Genomic DNA, 21214 nt, shown 5'->3' on the forward strand with positions numbered 1-21214 from the left:
TGGGGTGTTGGAGTTCCAGCCATTTATTCCCCACCCCAGCCTGGCATTTTCTTCTCCCTCCTCCTGGGGGACAACTTAGACTTCTCCCAGCAAAGCAAAGTCAGTATCCTAGAGTGTTGCTATGGAAAGAATGGCAACATCCCTTGTGAGTTTATGAAGAAAAAAAGAAAGAACGAAAAGGAAAAAAAGAAAAAAAAATAGGACAAGCAGGATTTTTTTTTTTTAAGTGTTACAAAACTGGGAGAAAAACTGTTCCACCACTAAATATATCCACTTACCAAATCAGCAGATGTTAGGGTTTATACAGTGTCAGACTCTCAGTCCCCCAGAAGACTCCTGGCAGAGCATCTTCATGGCCGTGGCTCCCGCAGAGGCTGGGAGGCTGCTCGAGATTTCTAGGTTGGTGGCTGGAATCTTCTGTGTTGGCCAAATGGAGGATGTGGCAGGCATTTCCAGGGGTGCCTCTCAAAAAACTGGACTCTGTTTTATTTGTTATAAAGACCTTCCTCCAGTTCCTCTTACCCGCTGCCATTTCCTGTGTCAGGTTGCCCAAGGTTGGACCCCCTTGGGTTCTTTCCAAGTCTTGAACCCCAGCCCTGCCTTGGGCTAGCTCTGGTCCTAGGGCATGTTTTTCTGAGTTTGTCATGAGCATCTGAGCTGCAGTTCCCATGTTGGTAAAACACCTACTTTCAAAATGTTTTGAAGTTTAACAATCATATGTGAAGCTCCTAGCACGGTGGCCCGCACAGAGCTGTTACCCGCGGTGTTTAATCAAAAGAGATTTTCCTGCCTTCTAGTCACATTGTCTATCTGCCTCGGGGACTGTTGGGGGCTGCAGAGGGGGCAGATGAACTAGTGTCTCTCATCCTGCTGATGGAGCCAGCCGGGTGGTCCAGGAGGTGCGGACCCCCCGCTCAACCTCAAGCCTTCCTTGGTGTCTTGTGGTCATTCTTAAAATTATTTCCTGGCCTCAAGGTCCCGATGCAGAGCACCTTCTCACACTCTTGGTTGATATCTTGGGCCTGCCTCTGTTCTGGTTAACTCTTGCTGCCTTAAAAGTGAAAGTGTTAATCGATCGGTCGTGTCCTACTCTTTGCGACCCCATAGACGGTAACCCACAGTGCTCTTCTGCCCATGGGATTCTCCAGGCCAGAATACTGGAGTGGGTGGGCCTTCCCTTCTTCAGGGGATCTTCCCAACCCCGGGATTGAACCCAGGTCTCCTGCATTGCAGGCGGATTCTTTACCATCTTAGCCACCAGGGAAACCTTAAAATGCACCAAAACTTAACAGTTTCAATCAGAAATCTATTGTCTCTCACAATTCTGAGTGAGAAGTTCAGAGTGTAGCAATTACGGCTCATCTCTGCTCCATGCTATCTGGGGCTTTGGTTCAGAGGACTTGAAATGATGGGGCTAGAACAGTGGGGGGTGACAGAGTGTCTCTCTCCTCGGGTAGCTTGAGTTTCCTCCCAGCATGGGGGCCTCAGGGCAGTCAGACTTCTCACGTGGTGGCCCAGAGCTCCCGGGGGGAGGAAGCAGAAACCGCATGTCCTCTTAAAGGTCCCGGCCCAGAGCTGTCATAGTGTCGCATTTTACTGGGCAGAGCGGTCACAGAGCAGCCCCAGTTCAAGGGAACAGGAGCGGGACGCGAACCCCACCTCTCCGTGTCGATGAGCGCGTGGCTGTCTTTAATCTGCCACAGTGCAGGCAGGCATGCTGTCGCTTTAGTCGTTGCTGACGCTTTGCGACCCCAGGGACTGTAGCTCGCCAAGCTCCTCTGTCCGTGGGATTCTCCGGGCAGGAATACTCGAGTGGGCTTCCAGGGGATCTTCCCGACCCAGAGACTGAACCTGCGTCTCTTATGTCTCCTGCATGGGCAGGCGGATTCTTTACCACTAGCACCACCTGGGAAGCCGTGACCTGCCACAGTGCCTACCACAAAAGCACTGCCTGCCTGCCCTCGAAGGAGAGTCTCAGAAGCTGGTGGTGGCACCTGAGAGCGGAACCAGAAGGCAGGACCCACATCCTGGTCACAGGTGAAGTTGGAGCTCAGAGAGGGCGCCTTTCAGGGTAGCTGGCTGCTTGGAGGGTTATGTGAGATTGTTCCTGCTTTGGGTAGGGTACTAGTTTCCTAGGACTGCCTTCACCAAAGTACCACCAATGCGGTGGCTGAAAACAGTAGAAACTTTCTGTCTCCCGGTTCTAGAAAACTGAAGTCATGCTTCCCCTGAAGGCACTAGGGAAGGATCTGTTCCAGACCTATCTCCTAGCTTCTGGTGTGTGTGTGCGTGCTGAGTTGCTTCAGTCATTCCAGATCTTTGTGATCCTATGGACTGTAGCCCACCAGGCTCCTTTGTCCGTGGGATTCTCCAGGCAAGAATACTGAAGTGGGTGGCCATGCCCTCCTCCAGAGGATCTTCCCAACCCAGGGATCAAACCCACGGTTCCTGCCGCGTCTCCTGCATTACAAGTGGATTCTTCCTTTACTGCTGAACCACCTGGGAGGTGGGAGGGATGTAAAGAGCCTGCTGAGGGCAGAGGTTTCAGGGAGAAGAGTGTGCGAGTTTTGGTTAGAGCCTTGAGGACCCTGAACGCTCATCAGACAAGTTGGAATGGGACTCATGAGCATGGGAACCCAGACTGGTTGTTACTAACATAAGAGAGAGAGTAAAATCAGAGACTGGGGGAGCTTTGCCTGGCAGAAGGCACAGGCAGATTGGAATAAGGAAGACCACGGAAGGAAAGACCGTCATTCCATTTCAGCAATCTAGATGAGGTGTGATGATGGCTTGGGCCAGTGTGTAAATATCTGTGGTGTTACAAACAAATGATAGAGCTTGGATTCAAATTGAAAGAGAGACAGACTCATGAACTAGGGTAACATGCCTTGGGCACACACAGGACAAATGACACCGGAGGTAGTAGCCAAAATGATTTTGTGTCACCAGCATGAGTGACAAAGAGTCTGGTGGCCCTGTGGCACGGGAGGAAAATGAGGAAGCCACATGATCATCTTGGCTTGCGACAAGTTGGGTTTGCAAACTAGATGTGTGCTACATTGCTTTAGTCGTGTCCGACTCTGTGCAACCCCAAGGACTGTAGCCCACCAGGCTTCTCTGTCCATGGGATTCTCCAGGCAAGAATACTGGAGTGGGTTGCCATGCCCTTCTCCAGGGGAGTTTCCCGACCTCATCTCTTACATATCCTGCTTGGCAGGCGGGTTCCTTACCACTAGCGCCACCTGGGAAGCAACAAGACACCCTATTATTATTGTTACTGTTTCTGCTATTTCTGTTTTTATTCTCTAATTAACTAGATAGAATACACTGAATACTTTCTATACACCAAGCTGTATTATGCTTTTCTTTGATTGATCTTATAATTTGATTCTCACAACAACTGTCTGGGGGATAATTTCAGTTATTATCCCCGTGATACAAATGAGAAAACTGAGATATCCTTTTCTCTCTGAAATGCTCTGTCCCTCGAACAAGATGTTATTTTAACAATTTTCATTTTAATACCACTCATGACACTGAGCCTTCAATTTTTTTAAATTTCTTCTCCTGTGAGCGTGCTGATATTTCATCAACCAATGCTCAGTGACCATTCTGACCCATTCAATCAGCTGAAAAATAACCCCATTTCTCATTTGTATATAGGGTTTTGCTTCTTGATATTCATCAGCATATTTTTAATATTTTGACCAAGCTCCCACACCCAGAGTCATAGCATGTTGGAGCCTCATGACTGTCAGCTGGAAACTCCTCTGGAAAAGGACAAAAAGAAATCTCAGAAACAGGCCCATCATATGTGAAAAAAAGAAATCCACTAAGTATATTGTTTCTTATCCTTTATACCCATAACACACACTTTCTCACACAGATTTATAGCGTACAGCAGTTGCCATAAAGATCTAACTACATAGGAAGCTATGGATGCCACATAGTTGGTTATAATTAATTAATGTTGTATCCCACCAAAAAAAAAAAAGGGCAAGAGAAAGATCGGGCTTGGGTTCAAACTTCAGTTCGGGAGACTGGCTCAGCGCTGTACCACCTGTTGGCACAACAGGAAGGGAACAGCAGAGAGCTGGTGTAAGGAAGGTTCTGAGACAATCATGGAAGGAAATCTCAGCCTTAGGGGCCTTGTGAGGAAATAGAGGCTATAGTATTTCCAGCTCCACCTCCTCAGGATTAACAGCTCCTGAGCAACAACACAGGTAAAAGTGTTCCGGATCTAAAGGATGTTGATTCCCAGCACCGTTGTTACTGTTATTTTCATTGATGCGGAGAGAAGGGACTGGGCTGTTGGCAAAAGGGGACACACACAGATTGGTAATTTTCTACCAAAGAGTAGCAGCTTGCAAAATTGCTCAGAAAATGTAAAAGGGGAATTCTGGAAGAGTAGGGAACCCTATAGCTTCTTTCTCAAGCTTAAATTGTTTAGAAAAACCATACTTTTCTAGAGCCCTTCCACCCAGGACTGACTTGGTAAGAATTCTGCCTCCATGATGAAAGTGAAAGTCGCTCAGTCGTGTCTGACTCTTTGTGACCCCATGGACTATACAGTCCATGGAATTCTCCAGGCCAGAATACTGGAGTGGGTAGCTGTTCCCTTCTCCAGGAATCGAACTGGAATCTCTTGCATTGCAGGCAGATTCTTTACCAGTTGAGCTACCAGAGAAGCCCGTGGTAGTGATCCCAAAAGGGACTCTGCCTTCCAACTTTCCCTCTGCATCCCAGACGTGTCGAGGGTGGGGAAACTCCAGACACGGCCAGCCTTGTGTTCTGGGAGAAGGAGAGGGAGCTGGCAGGCGGCCCTGCTGCTCATCCCCTACCCCCACCCCTGCCCAGTCCTTGGCCTGTTCAGCCAAGACATCACATCAGCAAAGTCAACCAGAATCCTCACCCTTTCAACCCAAAGCTGATCCTCCCCTCACCTGAGAGGTGGCCCAGGTCCAGGTGGGGCAGCCCTCACCCATGGCTGCCAGAGGCCACTTGTCCAAAGCCTCCCCAGTCCATGTACCCTCCCAGGAGCATGGGTAGCTCTCTAAGCCTCAGTTTCCCCATTTGTAGAATGAGTGGGGCTGGACAAGCTCGGATTCAGGTTTGCAGATCTTTCTAGAGGATGAGTTGAGGAGGGTAGGGCATGAATGGGACTGGCTAGACGACCAGGGAGGAGGTGATCACAGGGGCCCAGACAAGAGGTGATGGTGACTGGGGTCAGTGGTGGCCGTGGAAGACAACGGAGGAAGGGGGATCAGGAACCTGATACAGAGGGAGAGCAAACAGGCCATGCTGGTGTGAATCTGTGCATGCTCACATGTGTGTTTCTAAAGGCTGAAGCAGAGAGCATCATCCTAACTGGGACAATTTTATGGAAACTGAAGGCAGCAGATCCTGGCCTTGTGGATCAGAGCCCCACAGGCTGTGGTCTCCAGCTCATTACTCATTCCCAAGGCAGCAACCAGCTTCTCATTCCCAAGGCCCCCCACTGGAACGGGGGCCTCTAGCGTCTGCCTGGAAACAGGGAGCAGCTCACCAAAGGGGAGGTCAGGAGTGACAGGAAAGTCACAGGCTGCAAACCTAGCTCAGCTGGCCCACTGCAGCGGTGTCCCATGGATGCTGTAACCAATGACCACAAAACAGCACTAGAGGTCAGAAGCTGGCAATCAGATCCACAGGGCTAAAGTCAAGGTGCTGGCAGGGCTGATTTCTTCTACAGTTGTTCTTGTTCAGCCGCTAAGTTGTGTCTGACTCTTTGGTAAATCTTTTGCTAATTCTCCCTGGTGGCTCAGTGGTAAAGAATCTGCCTGCAGTGCAAGAGCCTCGGAGTCAATCCCTGGGTAGGGAAGATCCCCTGGATAAGGGAATGGCAACTCAGTCCAGCATTCTTGCCTGGAGAATCTGATGGACAGAGGAGTCTGGTGGACTACAGTCCATGGGGTCACAAAGCGTCAGATACAACTGAGCAACTAATGCTTTTGCTAAGTCGTATCCATCTCTGCTTCTGCAGGCTCCTTGCCTTTTGCAGCGTCTAGTAGCTGCCTGCATTCCTTGGCTTGTGGTGCCTTCTTCCATCTTCAAAGTGTATCACTCCAGTCTCTGCTTCCATCCCTACATCGTCCTCTCCTCATCTGTAGTCAGATCTCCCTCTGCCTCCCTCTGTAAGAACACTTGTGATTTTACTTAGGGTCCACTTGGATGATCCAGGATAATCTCTCCCACTGTCCTTAATCACTTCATCAAAGTCCCTTTTGTCATGGAAGGTCACATTCCCAGGTTCTAGGGCTTAGGACCTGGATGTCTTTGAGGACCACCATATTCAGCCTGTGATACCCTGGCTTCTAGGCAAAGAGATGCAAAAATACAGCCCCTGGATGTGGCTTTAATCTGTGTGATTTTGTCTGGGATCTAACTGGCTTGGATGAATGGCTTTGTGAAGGACATTCTATCAGAGAATATGAGTAAACCTTCAACCTTTATTCCAGGCTTTGAGATGAAGGGAAGTCTCTTAGAGGTAGAGATGAAAGAGGTTCAAGAGAAAGCTCTGGGTTTGGGGATGCAAAGGATGGGCTGGAGGGAGGGGGTCGGGGACAGAATGGAGAAAGGGATCTGACAGACAGAATCTAAGCGTCTGCTGAAAAGCCTTGTCTCGCCCTGATCCGTGTCTGGGGAACAGAAAAATCTCACTTCTCTCCCAGCTTCGAGAAGATGAAGTGTGCTCAAATCACCCACAGGAGCGAAATGAAAAGGTTACACCAGGAATTGTCGATAAGATAAATCCCTGTGGTCTCACAGCCTCTCTAAACATTTTGATAGCAGAATGTGATGGATTATGAATCAGAGTAGGCCCATCTTAAACACCTGATACCGCCTTATTTATGTATGTATGTGACACGTAAAAGCAGAATTAACTCCTTTTTCTTTCTGTCTCAGGGATGTTTTTTTCCTTCTTTCAGAAATGCATCCCTCTTCCCCTAGCCCTGGTTTTCTGTGTTCGTGGGTGTGTGTGCCTATATGTGGAGGTGGCTGTTAGGATTCTTTCTATCCAGAAAAGGTCTTGAAGATGATGATAGCACCAGGAATTAATTGCGAAACTAATGAAGCCACTTTGTTTCAAAATATGTCTTAATCCCCTTGCCTTCTTTGTTTTGTTTTGTTTTTAACAAGATTATTGCTCCAAGAAAGAGGGATTAAAGATGGTACAATGTGAGAGATTTGACACGTGAAACCCAGGCAGACACAGAGACTATTTCCCAGTTGTCCTGGCTTGGATCTACAGTCATAAGCTACTTCAAGCCCCTCCATGGGATCAAATTAAACTTGCTTTGTCATATGCTTTCTTTAACACTAATGTCTGCTTTATAATTCATTACAGTCCTAAGTGTTGTATGGAACCTCATTTCCCACCCAAGTCTGGTCTAATTCCAAAGCTAGTGGACTTACCCACTCTGCTTAACTGGTGTCTTTAGGACCAGCTCAGCTCAAAACACCTTGATCCTATCATGGCCTTGAGGACAGATAGCCACCCAGCAGAACCCATCACCCCAACACAACCACCTCTGGGAGAAACTTCACCAGCCTGCCCAGTCAGAAAGGCTATAAGATTCAGGGTCCTCTGGCCAAACTCACATCCTGTCCTTTCCCAAAGCTTGTGGTTAGCCTTGCCTTGTGGGCAGGCTCAGGTTACCTCTAAGACTCCAGTGCCTCTCAACTCCAGTGCCATGTGACACTTCTTGATTCTGGTTTTTCTCCTTTAGCTTCTCTTGCTAGAAGCAAAGAATGGCATTTGGGTGCAAACTATTTATGAACCATCAAGACAGTGCTTCATTTTAACTTCAAAAAGCTGTAATGCTGTAGTTTTGTTTTTTAATCCAATCTATAAAAGGTACTCCTTAGGATTAAAGTGTCTCTTAATATTTGATCTAGACTCACAGATGACTTTTTCTTCCCCCCTACTTGGAGACGTTTGGAGCTCTCGTCTCACATTCATCTACCCCTGAGTGGTCCCAGGTAGGGAAAAGTAAAGCATTTTTCCATTTACAAAACCATCGAAGAGTTTTCATGTTGGCAAGTGAAAAGTTGGACTTTTCAATAAAACTTTTAAAGTTCTTTCCAAAAGAAGTATTTTGAGGCAGAATATGATTTTTAAATTAGAATAGTTTGAAAATTACTTTGCAGTGAACATCAAATGCTGTGGTTAGTTGGTGAGCCTCTGCCTCTGTTTCACTGATATTTGTTATTGTGTTGAGGTTATTCTTGCTTGATATGAAGATCTCAGCTTACATGGCCTCTCCTCAAAGAGGCTTTCCCTGAATATCTTCATTGAAAGTAGGTCTTAGGAATTCCCTGGTGGTGCAGGCTTAGGACTCCACACCCTCTCTGCCAAAGGCCAGGGTTCAGTCCCTGATCAGGGAACTAAAATCCCACAAACTGCATAGATCAAACAGCCAAAAAAAGAAAAAAAAAGAAAAGAATGAAAGTAGGTCTTAAATCACTATCACATCATTTCTAAGAGCTTTTTGCAGAGTACTTGGGCTTAGTCACTCAGTTGTGTTGGACTCTTTGTGACCTCATGGACTGTAGCCCACCAGTCTCCTATATCCATGGAGATTCTCTAGGCAAGAATACTGGAGTGGGTTGCCATGCCCTCCTCCAGAGGATCTTTCCAATCCAGGCAACTTACCACTATCTATAAGTTCTTTGTTTTCTATTTATTTTCTGATATTCTCTCCCTAGATCATGGGCACCTTGAAAGCAGGAATCTTATGTCTTATTTCCTGAGTATCAAAGCAGTGTCTGGCATGGGGAGGCACTCAGGGAGGAATGAATGAATGAATGCTTGAGCTGTGTTTTCTCTTCTGAGGTTCCATGTTTCTGCTTCCAAAAAATCAGTCTTCTGCTGTATTTTCCTTTTAAAATACCAGGACTACTGTAGGAAGGAATGGGGCATTGAGGTAGGATTGGGTGGCAGAAAGCACCTCTCACAACCAGCTCTGAATACTCCCAGGGAGGTTTGGAGGTGAGGACGACATGGTCGGATTCAGGGTTAGAAACATGACATTCAGTCATGGCATCAATTGTGACGTAGGCAGCAGCCAGAAATCTGTTTCTAAAAATAAATATTGAAGTTCAGGATGTGATGTGATTAGCGAGGATTCAAGGTTAGCACTATATGAACGTCACTCCCGCTAACATCCTGAGATTCTTTCTTAAGGGACAGCGAATGATGTGGCAAGAATGGGAGCGCGTTGCAAATGGTCATGCCACCTAGCATGTCAGCCATGGCAGGGAAAGGCTAAGGACTGCTGCTTTATTTTTTTTAATCTTTATTGAATTCGTTACAATATTGCTTCTGTTTTATGTTTTGGCTTTTTGGCCACAAGGCATGTAGGGTCTTAGATCCCTGACCAGGGATCAAACCCATACCCCCTGTGTTGGAAGGCGAAGTCTTAACCACTGGACTGCCAAGGAAGTCCCAGGATTGCTGTCTTAGAAGGAAACAGTGGGGACTCACCCTGGTGGCCCAGTGGTTAAGAATCTGCCTTGCAGTGCAGGGGGACATGGGTTTTATCCCTGGTCAGAGAACTAAGATCCTGCCCACTGCAAGGCAACTAAACCCACACACCTCAACTACTGAGCTCACACGCCATAATGAAAGATCCCACATAACACAACTAAGATCCAACACAGCCAAATAAATATTAATAAAAAGAAAGAAAGAAAGAAATGGTGGCAGTTAGGAGGTAGGCCTGAAACTGCGTCTGTTGGGAACTTTTCTGTTATAGGTGCCAGATAAAGTCCCATCAGAGTGGTGTCAGCAAGCTGCCTTGTGGGAAGGTCCCTGCGTGAGTCAGATCCAGGTGTGCCAGCGTGCAGAGGGATGCAGTCATGACTGCATCTCAACTCAGCTGGTTCTGACCAGCTCCACTTGGGTCGTGAGCCCACCCCTTAATCACTCACTCTCACTGAAGAACGTGATGCAGTGAGTGGTCAGGACCAAGGCACATGCCCGCCACTGGAGGATCCACAGGGGCCAAGAGCGGGTGGAGGTCTTTCTCTAGAAAGAACCGGACTGCCATGGCCAGTGGAGTAAGGAAGGCATGCGGGACAGGCAGGCGATGCCTGGCACAACCAGGAGAAGCCAAGGTCAGACCATGATGTAGGGAGTCGTTGCAGCTGCAGGGAGGAGCCAGGAGGAGGACTCACCTGGAGAGAGGATGAGGGATGGGAAGCCATTGACACTAAGGAGGCAGAGTCAGGAGGGCCTGGTGCAATAATCAACTGTGGGGTGGGAGGGGAAGTGAGGCGCAAGAGGAATCTGGGTTTCTAACTCGAATGACTGAGATCATGATGCTTTTATTTGGAATGAGGAGCATTACAAAAAGATCAGATTTGGGAGACAGGTGAGGAGCTTGGCGCTAGATGAGTTCAATCCTGAAGCACCCGTGAGACTCCAGGTGATGATCAGAGATGCATAGAACCCACACTTGGAAGAGGTTCTAAGACCATCCAGTCCAGCCTCTCCCAAACTTCCCCTTCAGATCCACCTTCCAAATGGAGATAACTGAGTAGTCTGTTTCCAACCGAGTGGGACTGGGTCATCCACTTTTTTTAATTCATGTATTATTTTTCTTGGTTTTCATGAATCATCTTAGCTTTTTTAAAAAATCAAGTTTCAGGGGACAGTGGCCACTCTGGCCTTTGGTTCCAAGTCTGGGTTTTCATCCTCGCTGTCAGCCAGAGTTGGCAAAGGGAGGTCTGAGGCTCTGCAGCGAAGAGTGAGGCTAGAAAGGCTGGTTTCCCAGATGTCTGTCTGCAAGGGTGAGTGTGCAGCTCCAGGATGGATGAGGTCACACCAAAGAGGACGGAGAGGAGAGGGATGAGGAGGATCCCAGGGCATGGAGGTGACAGTGGAGGGTGGAACAAGCAGCAAAGCAGGAGCTGCTGGGCGGAGATCCAAGGGCACCACCCGGGAGAGCCAAAAGGAGGCAATTTGAGGAAGGCGGTTTGCCCCACAGAGTCAGTGACGTGGGGTATATTTGGTGTTTAAAAAGAAAAGCGTTGACAGAGCAAGGAGGACAGAATGTGCAGAGGTGAGGGATGAACAGGGCAGTAACAGAAGGGACAAGCTTCAGTCATCTCAAACTTCCTTTGAGACATTTTTGATAGTTACATGATATTAACAATAGGTATCTTCCCCGAGTGGCAAGCTCAGAATTCATCATACTGGGGACACAGAGACAAACTCTGTGCACAGACTTTGTTGTTATTCAGTCACTCAGTTGTGTCTGACTTTCTGACCCCATGGACTACAGCACACCAGGCTTCCCTGTCCTTCACTGTCTCCTGGAGTTTGCTCAAACTCATGTCCATTGAGTCGGTGATGCCGTCAAGCCATCTCATCCTGTATTGCCCCCTTCTCCGACTGCTCACTCTCACTGGGTACCCTCGGCACCCTTTGACGTGGATACCGTTTTCATCCCCAGATTAGATAGAAAGGCTGAGGCTTCAGAGGACAGGTGTGACTTGTCCAGACTCACACACCAATGAGTGGTGGCCCCAGACCCAGAAAGCCAGTCTCTTGCACTGGGGAGTCTCTCTGCCCCAGGAAGCAAGAGTTATCATAATACTGGGCAGATGATGGTGGAATTGAGCCCCTTTGGGAACTTTGATGTTGCTTATCACATTTGTCTTGCTTTGTCTACTTTTTTAGGGAAATGGCAAGCTGAGTTGATCATAACCCAAAGGGAAGGGGGTTAAGAGTGGAGGGAGCCAATGAGTGCTAGGCTGGGGTCCCCGGGGAGCAGAGGGGCAGGCCTGGAGGTCAGCTGAAGGTGTTACCCTATAACAGGGAGACCCGCTACCCACTCCAAGGTAGAGAGAAGAGAGATGAGTGTGGAGAAGGGGAAGAAAGTGATCATGATCTTAGCAAGATAGAAAGCAAAATCTTCTCACACAGGCAAAGTTGGGAGAATTAAAAACACTGGCACAGTTGCCATAGAAATTTCTATGGGCATGAAAAAAAGATGAGTAAAAAGATGTCAGAGCAGCATGACTCAGGTGAGATGAGCTGGTGTAAACACACAACCCCTGACACGGGGGTTGGCAGCTGGGAGGGGCTGTGGGGGAAAGAATGCTCGGAGGGGGCACCGAGGGAGGGGCAGGGGCAGAATGGCACCTGTGAACCTCACTCTGCCAAGTCCCTCATCACTGATGGAAGCGACTAAAGCTAGCTCACTGGTTAAAGGCACCCTTCTAGGTAACCAGACGGAGTCAGCGTTAAAGGGTCTCTTTCAGTCCAGTCTGCGGTGGAGGTGGAAGTTCACCCATTTCACAGCTGCAGAACTGAAGCTGGCCAAGGGAAATGAGCGTGGTGCAGTTGGCATTCTCCAGGCCGCCTGTGGGTCTGGGGCCTTGGACGGTGGGCATCCTGGCTGTGGCCAGAGCAGGGCAGACTCCTGCGAGTAAGAGGCAGAACCAGGATTCAAATCAAAAGCCTGGTTCCAGCCTGTGGCCCCTTCCCCTCACCAGGTGGGCACTCGTGGCGAGGACTGAGTGGGAGCAAGGCAGCTGGAGGCCACCTCCTCACCTAGTGAAGAGCCAAGGGCATCTGAGCTTGGAAATTCATCGCTTTGAGTAAAAGTGAAGTCTGGGCCTCAGGCTCACATGGGCTGACACGAATCTGCCTTCTCTGGCTTCTTTGTCTCTGAGCACTCACTCCCCCACCTCGAGTCCCCACTCCTGCCACTCCTAGCAGGACAGCAGCCTCCTCTCAGCATCACCTGAACACATGGGGACGCTCACGTCATTCTGCCTATGACCTTACCGCCCTAAACACAGTGGGTCTCCTCTAATGTCACCGTGTCATTTCATGAGCTTCATTTCATCCACTGAAATATTTTGGCTGCAGGAGACCACGCAAGCCCTTCTTCCACCTAGTAAGAGAGTGTCTCAGTGTAGTGAGTTGAGAAAGACAATACAATTCAATTAAAAATCTTACTCCTTTAAACACCCGCTGTAGGGAAGATCCACTCAAAACTTGTGAGAAACCTCATTTATAGACCCAGTGTCACGAAATGGAATAGCTAACCTTTAGCAGCTGTGTGTTACTGGGACCCAGCAGTGAGTGCAGAGCCAAGGGTGATCTGGGCTCCACCCTCCTCAACCAGCAAGCTAACCTCTCTGAGCCTCAGTTTCCTCATCTGTGAAATGGAGAGCATTACCATCTATTGATGTTGTGGGAATAATAAAGATTTTACATGTAAATGGCATCTTGTTACTACGTTATCCACCTACCCTTAACCAGATCAGCAAACCCTTTAAAAAAAAAAAAGAAACTGAACAATAAAAGTTAAGCAGAAACACAGATAACGGGAAGTAGCTTCTTAAAACTCACCTCTCCAGCCACAACTCTGCTACTACACACGCTGTCGTTCCTAAGGATGTCTTACACTCCGTTATCCAGTGCCCAGTGTCCTTGTCTCTTCCAGCATCGTTACTTTCTACAATTCTTCCTCTATTTCTGCATCGTCCTCTGAACTGTCATTTCCCAGGGGAGCTTGCTAATTCACTCTAGTCCAGCACAGAACACAGCAAGGAACATTTCCCATCTTCACAGTGCAGGGCTGGCTTGGGCCCAACTGCTTCTGAAGCAGGAGAGGCCACTGATGGCTTCTTGCTGAGGCCATCAAACCTGGCTGATTGCTAGAAATGCAGATTCTTGGGCCTGCTCCTGGATGCTTGAGTTCAATAAGTCTGGACTGGGGCTCTGGAAAAAGCACCCCAGATGGCATCTGATGGTTTGGGAGCCACCCCATAGGCTCACCCCCAAAATTCAAGTTTAGATTTAAAGATAAGCTGGAGATAAATCAATAAAGGTCAGGAATTAACTCAGGGTCACCAGTGACATTTCAAAAGCCTCTCCCATTTAACAGATGAGACAAATGGAGGCAAGGATGGAGACAGATGAGGAGAGAGCTGGGAGCTTAGAGCAAAACCCAAGATCTGGGCATCCCACTCCTTTCTCCACCCACACCCCGCCCCACCCCCACCACCATCACCACCACAACATACCTTCACATCAGAATTCCCTCTCCTGGGGTGCGGTGCGGCAAGGAGAATGTTGTGACTTTAAGACATAAAGGAACAATCACATACACAGACACAAAAGATTTACCCTTGATGAACTGCAGTGGTACCTACTCACAGCTCTGTCAGAAGACCCAGCAAAGCTAAAAGCATCCGTCTGGGTTTTGATGTCCTGACAAGATGCTTCCTTTGAAAGCTCGGAGACAGTCCTGTAATTCCCTCTGACAGCCCTGGTGAAAGCTCTGAAATAAGAAGTCGCGTCCTGCCAGAGCCCGAAGGTGTGATTCCTTGAGAGTGGAACATGTGTCCTCCCCGAAAGGCCCAGGCTCCTCCACTCGCCTCGGGCTGGAGACCCTGGCCCCAGGGGACCTCTGTGGCCTGACTCTTCACCTGCCCCAGTATCTCCCTAGGGAGCTCAAGGCCTGGACATTTCCCTCATCTGACAGCTAGGCTGCATGCCAGCCACTTTGCAAAGAGTTTCCAGGGACTGATCTGACAGTATGACCCGTTTTTCCTCCCCTGAGGGCCCCAGGTCACTCGTAGGGAAAGGTCAGGAAATGCTAGTGCCCCGTGTCTGGAAGTGAGCAGGGTGATGGGGAGGAGGGAGGCCGAGTGGGTGACAGTGGGCAGGTACTCACCTGGAGAGGCTGACAAAGCCTTCCTCGAGGTGTCCACACATGCAGTGTCGTCCTCGCCTGGGAGCTTGCTGGCAACGCAGCGTCAGTCCCGCCCCGGCCTTCCCGAATCTGTATTTCAACAAGATCACCGGTTATTTGTCTGCACGTAAAGAGCTGTATCCCAACTCTGCTGCTCTAGGCGGTGTGATTATGGCCACGCTCCTTAACTTCTCTGAGCTTCAGTGTCCACACAGGGTTCCAGAGAAATGAAACACATAGCACTCAGCTCATACTCAGCCTTCAGTGAATGTTCACCATCATTGTTATCGAGAGAATTATTAAGGGAGAATCCATTTTGCCATATTTAAACCCAAATCATCCAGCTACTCCTCGGTGGAGAAGTCCAAACTGAGTGGGAGAAAGTCCAGACAGAAAGTAAGGAGCCCTCAACATCTACTTAAGGAACAAGCTTAAAGGCTGGCGGAACGGGTGTCTCTTAGCAGCCTTTACTCTGACTGTTGAATTTGGGGCTAGTAAAGGTGATGCCTGATGCTTAGCTTGGGGGTTCTTACCCTCATTAATGTGCCATTTTTCCCTGCCATTCCCACCCCTCAAACTTACCTCCCAGCCCCTGCTGCTTCCATGATCCTGCCTAAAAGGCCTCACCACTGCTTCACCAGCAGAATGAAACCCCGCCTCTTCAGCATGGTGTTCAATGGCAGCGTGCCATTCACAATCTGGCCCAAGCTGACTTATCAGGTGCCTCGGGGCTGCCATCACACCTGCCCCTTAGTTTCAGTCCTTTTCATTCCTCTGATGTTTCCTTCTTCTGACTGCATCCTCTGCCTGGGAGTATTCTGTTCCTCTGATCAGAATCATTCCCCTTCTCTGTGCCCTACAGGATCCAACTCTGCCTTTGGAGCCCTGCCTCAGACTCCCAAGGCAACAGAAATCAAAGCAAAACTAAACAAATGGGACCTAATCAAGCTTGTAAATTTTTGCACAGCAAAAGAAACTGTAAAATGAAAAGATACCTGCAGAATGGGAGAAAACATTTCCAAATGATGCCACCGACAAGGGCTTAATTTCTAAAATATACGAACAACTCATACAACTAAATATCAAGAAAACAAAACTAATCAAAAAATGGGAAGAAAACCTATATAGACATTTCTTCAAAAAAGACATGCAGATGGACAGAAGGCACATGAAAAGATGCTCAACATCATTAATTAGAAACGCGAATCAAAACTACAACGAGATTATCACTTCACACCAGTCAGAATAACCATCATCAAAAAGTCTACAAATAACAAATATTGGAGAGGGTATAAAAAAACAGGAACCCTCCTATACTAGTGCAGCCACTATGAAAAGTATGGTGATTCCTCACAAAACTAAAAATACAGTTACCCTATAATCCAGCAATCCCACTACTGGGCGTATAGCTGAAGAAAACTATACTTTGAAAAGATATATGCACCCCGGTGTTCACAGCAGCACTATGTATAACACCAAGACATGGAAACAATGTAAATGTCCACCAACAGATGAATAAAGATGTGGTGCCTACATACAACAGATTTCTACCCAGCCATGCAAAAAAAGAAATAATGCCATTTGAGCAACATGGACGGACCTAGAGAGTGTCATAGTAAGTGATGTAAGTCAAAAGAGAAAGACGCATACCGCACGGTATCACTTATATGTGAAATCTAAAATATGGCACAAATGAACCTATCTATGAGACAAAAACATAATCGGGGACATAGAGAGCAGACTGGCTTGTGCCAAGGGGGAGGGGGTTAAGGGAGGAGTGCATTAGTATGGGACTGAAAGTGAAAGTGAAGTCGCTCAGTCATGTCTGACTCTTTTCCGCCCCATGGACTCTAGCTCGCCAGGCTCCTCTGTCCATGGGATTCTCCAGGCAAGGGTACTGGAGTGGGTTCCCATTTCCTTCTCCAGGGGATCTTCCCGACCCAGGGATCAAACCAGGTCTCCCGCATTCCAGGCAGACGCTTCCAGGCCACCAGGGAAGCCCAGTATGGGATTAGCAGATGCCAATTGTTATATAGAATGGATAAACAACAAGGTCTTACTGTGTCGCACAGAGATACACAACATAGCACAGAATTATAGTCAACATCCTGTGACAAACCGTAGTGGAAAAGAATGCCAAAAAGAATGTATATATATACATATAAAGTAACATTGTAAATCAACTCTACTTCAACAAAGTAAAATTTAAAAATCACACACCTCCCCACCCGCACCGTCTTCGCTGCCTGACTTTCCTCCATCATGCTTTTCAGCGTCAGCTTCTGCTCGCTCATTTCATGAACGTGAGCACCTCAAGAGCAGAGACTCCTGTCTGCTCGCCCCTGCATCCTTGGCACCCACAAGTGTCTGACACAGGCTCTTGGGCAGGATGCAACGACTGCATACATAAATCAGTGTGTGCCATCGAGGGGTGTTCAGACGGCACTGCCCTGCTCAGCTGTGAAGAGCTGAATTATTCCCCACCCCAGATTCATATGTTGGAATCCAAACCCTCAGAATGTGGCTATATCTGGAGATAGGTTTTTCAAAGGGGAGTGTGTATGTGTGTTTAGTCGTGTCTGATTCTTTGCAACCCCATGGACTATAGCCAGCAGGCTCGCTTAAGTCACCTTAAATGAAGTACTCAGCGGGGCCCATAGTCCAGTCTGACTGGTGTCTTCATAAGAGGAGATTAGGAGATAGGTGCACATGGAAGGGAGACCATGGGAGGGTGAGCGAGGAGAGAGCCATTTGCAGCCAAGGGGCGAGGCTTCAGAAGACAGTAACCCTGCAGACACCTTGGTCCCGGACGTCCAGCCTCCAGAACCAAGATTTCTGTGGTCTGAGCCACAGAAATCTGTGTAATTTGTCATGGCAGCCTGAGCTGACTACTACACCAGCTGTGAACTCCCTGAGGACAAGAACCCATGGTTTCTTCATCATTGTATGCTCCGTATCCACAAGGTTCTAGTCCAAACCCATACTCAGTAAACAGGGCTCTAATCAAATTGCACTCGCCTCGCAACAGAGAGATGATGACGGAAGCAGCACTGAGTGGTGAAGGGAGAGCCCTGCATAGACAGCCAGAAGTGAGTTGTTCATAATCGTCTACACAAGTTGGCCATTTTCCTTGCATTTATCTATCTCAAGGTGGTGTCGTCTCTCACTTGCTGTTGGGTTTCTTTGTGGGGTGTGATAAACGCCACGGTGGATAAAAAGAAAATCCAGTCAATGGCAGAAACAGACAAAGGAGGCAGGGGTCTGTGCTCAGTCTCAGGGCTCCCTTTCCATGTGACAGGTATGTGTGATGCTCTTAGCGGTCGTATGAGGGGTGGGATTCAAGACAGAAAGAGGCACAATGGAGAAGAGTCACAGAGGAAGGCCACTTCTCACCTGTCCTCTCCTTCTGGGCTCCAGGATCTTAAAGGTGTTTTAATCTGCTGGGGTCACCCCTCCAAGGGCAGCAGTTGCCTCTGAGGCTGCCCCTGCCGACCCCGGGACCACTCAGTGCTGCTTTGGAGTGTTTGCATGTTGGTCCGCAACATGCCTGCGCCCAGTTCGGATCCGCTGGGAAGCTGGTCCAGAGCAAGGCCCATGGCGTGGAGCCAATCTGTTGTCATACTCACCACCCACCATGGAAGGGACTGTGTTGGCGTTTTAATGTGCATTTTAAATACACATGCTAAGCAGAAATTTTGGTTCATTTGACTTGTTAATTTTTCTCTTATGATGCTCACACCAAAGACTACTTCTGACACTTCTGGTTAACAAATGTGTGAGCCACCTCCCACCTCCACCCCTGCCAAGTAATTCTCTGTGACATCAGTTGGTGTCCTATAATTTAACTCAGTTCTGACACTGTCTACCTGGAGATAATGCCAGGTTCTACAGAGGTAAGGATTCAGTCCTCCAGGACTTCCCTGCCCAACTTCAGATGCCAGTCGGAAGTCCAGGTTGTCCCCTGTGCTTCTTATGACTCTATCAACTGGAAGTTTCCATGACCTCCTTTTTAATTAATTTTAATGAATTAATTTGCTAGAGCAGTTCAGGAAAACAGTTTACTTACTAGATTACTGGTTTGTTATTAAAAACAACAACAACAACAACAACAACTCAGGAACAGCCAGATGGAAGAGATACACAGAGCAGGGCATGTGGGAAGGGGCGCAAGCTTCCATGTTCCCTCCAGCATCACTCCTCTGGCACCTCCACATGTTCATCAACCCAGAAAACTCCCAGGATCTTGTACTTTGGGGATCCTTATAAAGGCTTCATCAAGTAAGCATGCTGCTGCTTCTAAGTCGCTTCAGTCGTGTCCAACTCTATGCGACCCCAGAGACGGCAGCCCACCAGGCTCCCCCGTCCCTGGGCTTCTCCAGGCAAGAACACTGGAGTGGGTTGCCATTTCCTTCTCCAATGCATGAAAGTGAAAAGTGAAAATGAAGTCGCTCAGTTGTGTCCGACTCCTAGTGACCCCATGGACTGCAGCCCACCAGGCTCCTCCGCCCATGGGGTTTTCCAGGCAAGAGTACTGGAGTGGGGTGCCATAGCATGACCAGTCGCTGACTCAATTTCCAGACTCTCTCCAGAGAGTGAGGATTGGACCGAAAGTTCTACGCTTCTGATCGTGGCTTTGTCTTTCGGGTGACTAGCCCCCATCCAGCAGTCCGTCAAGAGTCACCTCGTTAGAACAAAAGACGTTCCTATGGCCCAGGAAATTCCCAGGAATTTAGGAACTCTGAGCAGGAAGCAAACACTTACAAGTATATATTTTTTATTGTCTCACATTTTGTCTACCCAAGTCTCAAAGATGTCATCTTGTGATTCCTCTGGAAGCTTCACGGTTCTAGCACTATATTTAGGTCTCTGATCTATTGTTAACTCATTTTTTGCATATACAGAGAGGTAGGAGTTGAATTCTTTTCTTTTTCATACGGATATTCAGTTATGCTCTCACCATTAAAAAGAAGACTTTCTCCTATGGAATTGACTTGTTCAAAAATGAACTGACCATAAATGTGGATTTTTTTTTTTTTTGGATGTCCTATTCTGCTCTATCCACCTAATAGTTTATTCTTGTACCAAAACCATACTGAATTGATTACTGTTGCTTAATAGAAAGTCTTGAAATTAGTTTATAGCCCCCAACTTTGCTCTTTTTCAGTACTATTTTGATTCTTCTAGGGACCTTGAATTGTCATATAAGTTTTACAATCAACTCATCAGTTTCTTCAAAACTCTTCTTGGAATTTAGGATTGTGAGCTATAGATCAATTTGCAGAGAATGGATATCTTAATAGCATCAAATTGTCCAGTCATGAACACTGCATATCTCTACATTTATTTAGATCTTTAATATCCCTCCCTGGTGGCTCAGCTGGTAAAGAATCTGCTTGCAACACGAGAGACCTAGATTCAGTCCCGAGTTTGGGAAGATCCCCTGGAGAAGAGAACAGCTACCCACTCCAGTATTCTGGCCTGGAGAATTCCATGAACTGTATAGTCCATGGGGTTGCAAAGTCGGACATGACTGAGCGACGTTCACTTTTAACTTCTCTCAGCAGTCCTTTTTTTTTTTTTTACATTTTAAAAATTATTTTAATTGGAGAATAATTACAATATTGTGATGGTTGTGCCATCATTTGGCCACGGGTATACATGTGTTCCCTACCTTTCTGAACACCCCCCCGCCACCTTCCTCTGCCACACTACATTTTAAGGATCTTTGAAAGACAGTTTGAGAGATTTGCTCTTTGGACATTGTGGAATTCTTTCCTTTTTTAAAAAAATTAATTTATTTTAATTGGAAATTACTTTACAATATTGTAATGGTTTTTGCCATACATTGACATGAATCAGCCATGGGTATACATGTGTTCCCCATCCTGAACCCCCCTCCCACCTCCCTCCCCATCCCATCCCTCAGAGTCATCCCAGTGCACCAGCCCTGAGTACCCTGTCTCATGCATCGAACCTGGACTGGCAATCTGTTTCACATATGATAATAGACATGTTTCAATGCTATTCTCTCAGATCATCCCACCCATGATACATATCTCTAACCAGGGACTTATGTACAGAATCTCTAAGGAATCCTACTAATCAATAACAAAAAGACAAGTAACGCAACTTTAAAAATGGGCCAAAGACTTGAAAACACATTGCACAAAAGACAGATGAATAGTCACTGACATGAAAAATGCTTAATATCAATATTCATTAGGAAATGCAAATTAAAACCACAGTGAGATACATTTCATACCCACTAGAGTGTTTTTTTTTTTTTTTAATGACAGCAAAAGGTCCCTAGGAATCTTTTTTGGAGAGCGGGAAATATTCTAAAATGAGAGTGGTGATGGCTACACAACTTTACAAATTTACCCCCCAAAATCATTGAACCATACCATCACAATAGGTGGATTTATAGGATATGTAAATTATTCCTCACTAAGCTCATGCAT

General features: G+C 47.4%; 1 protein-coding gene across 2 annotated transcripts in view; it reads left to right on the top strand.

The window, feature by feature from the left end:
- Positions 1-21214, top strand: part of ZHX2 (zinc fingers and homeoboxes 2) — a 180417-nt gene that overhangs the window by 134057 nt on the left and 25146 nt on the right. Inside the window, exon 3 of one of the 2 annotated variants that reach the window (XM_018058532.1) lies at positions 1882-2037. The exons of the other annotated variant lie outside the window; for it this stretch is intronic. The gene's annotated coding sequence lies outside the window, so the exon portion shown is untranslated. The remainder of the gene's footprint in view (positions 1-1881; positions 2038-21214) is intronic. 2 annotated transcript variants of the gene reach the window in all.

Source organism: Capra hircus, chromosome 14 (assembly GCF_001704415.2).
Source record: "Capra hircus breed San Clemente chromosome 14, ASM170441v1, whole genome shotgun sequence".
Taxonomy (NCBI): domain Eukaryota; kingdom Metazoa; phylum Chordata; class Mammalia; order Artiodactyla; family Bovidae; genus Capra; species Capra hircus.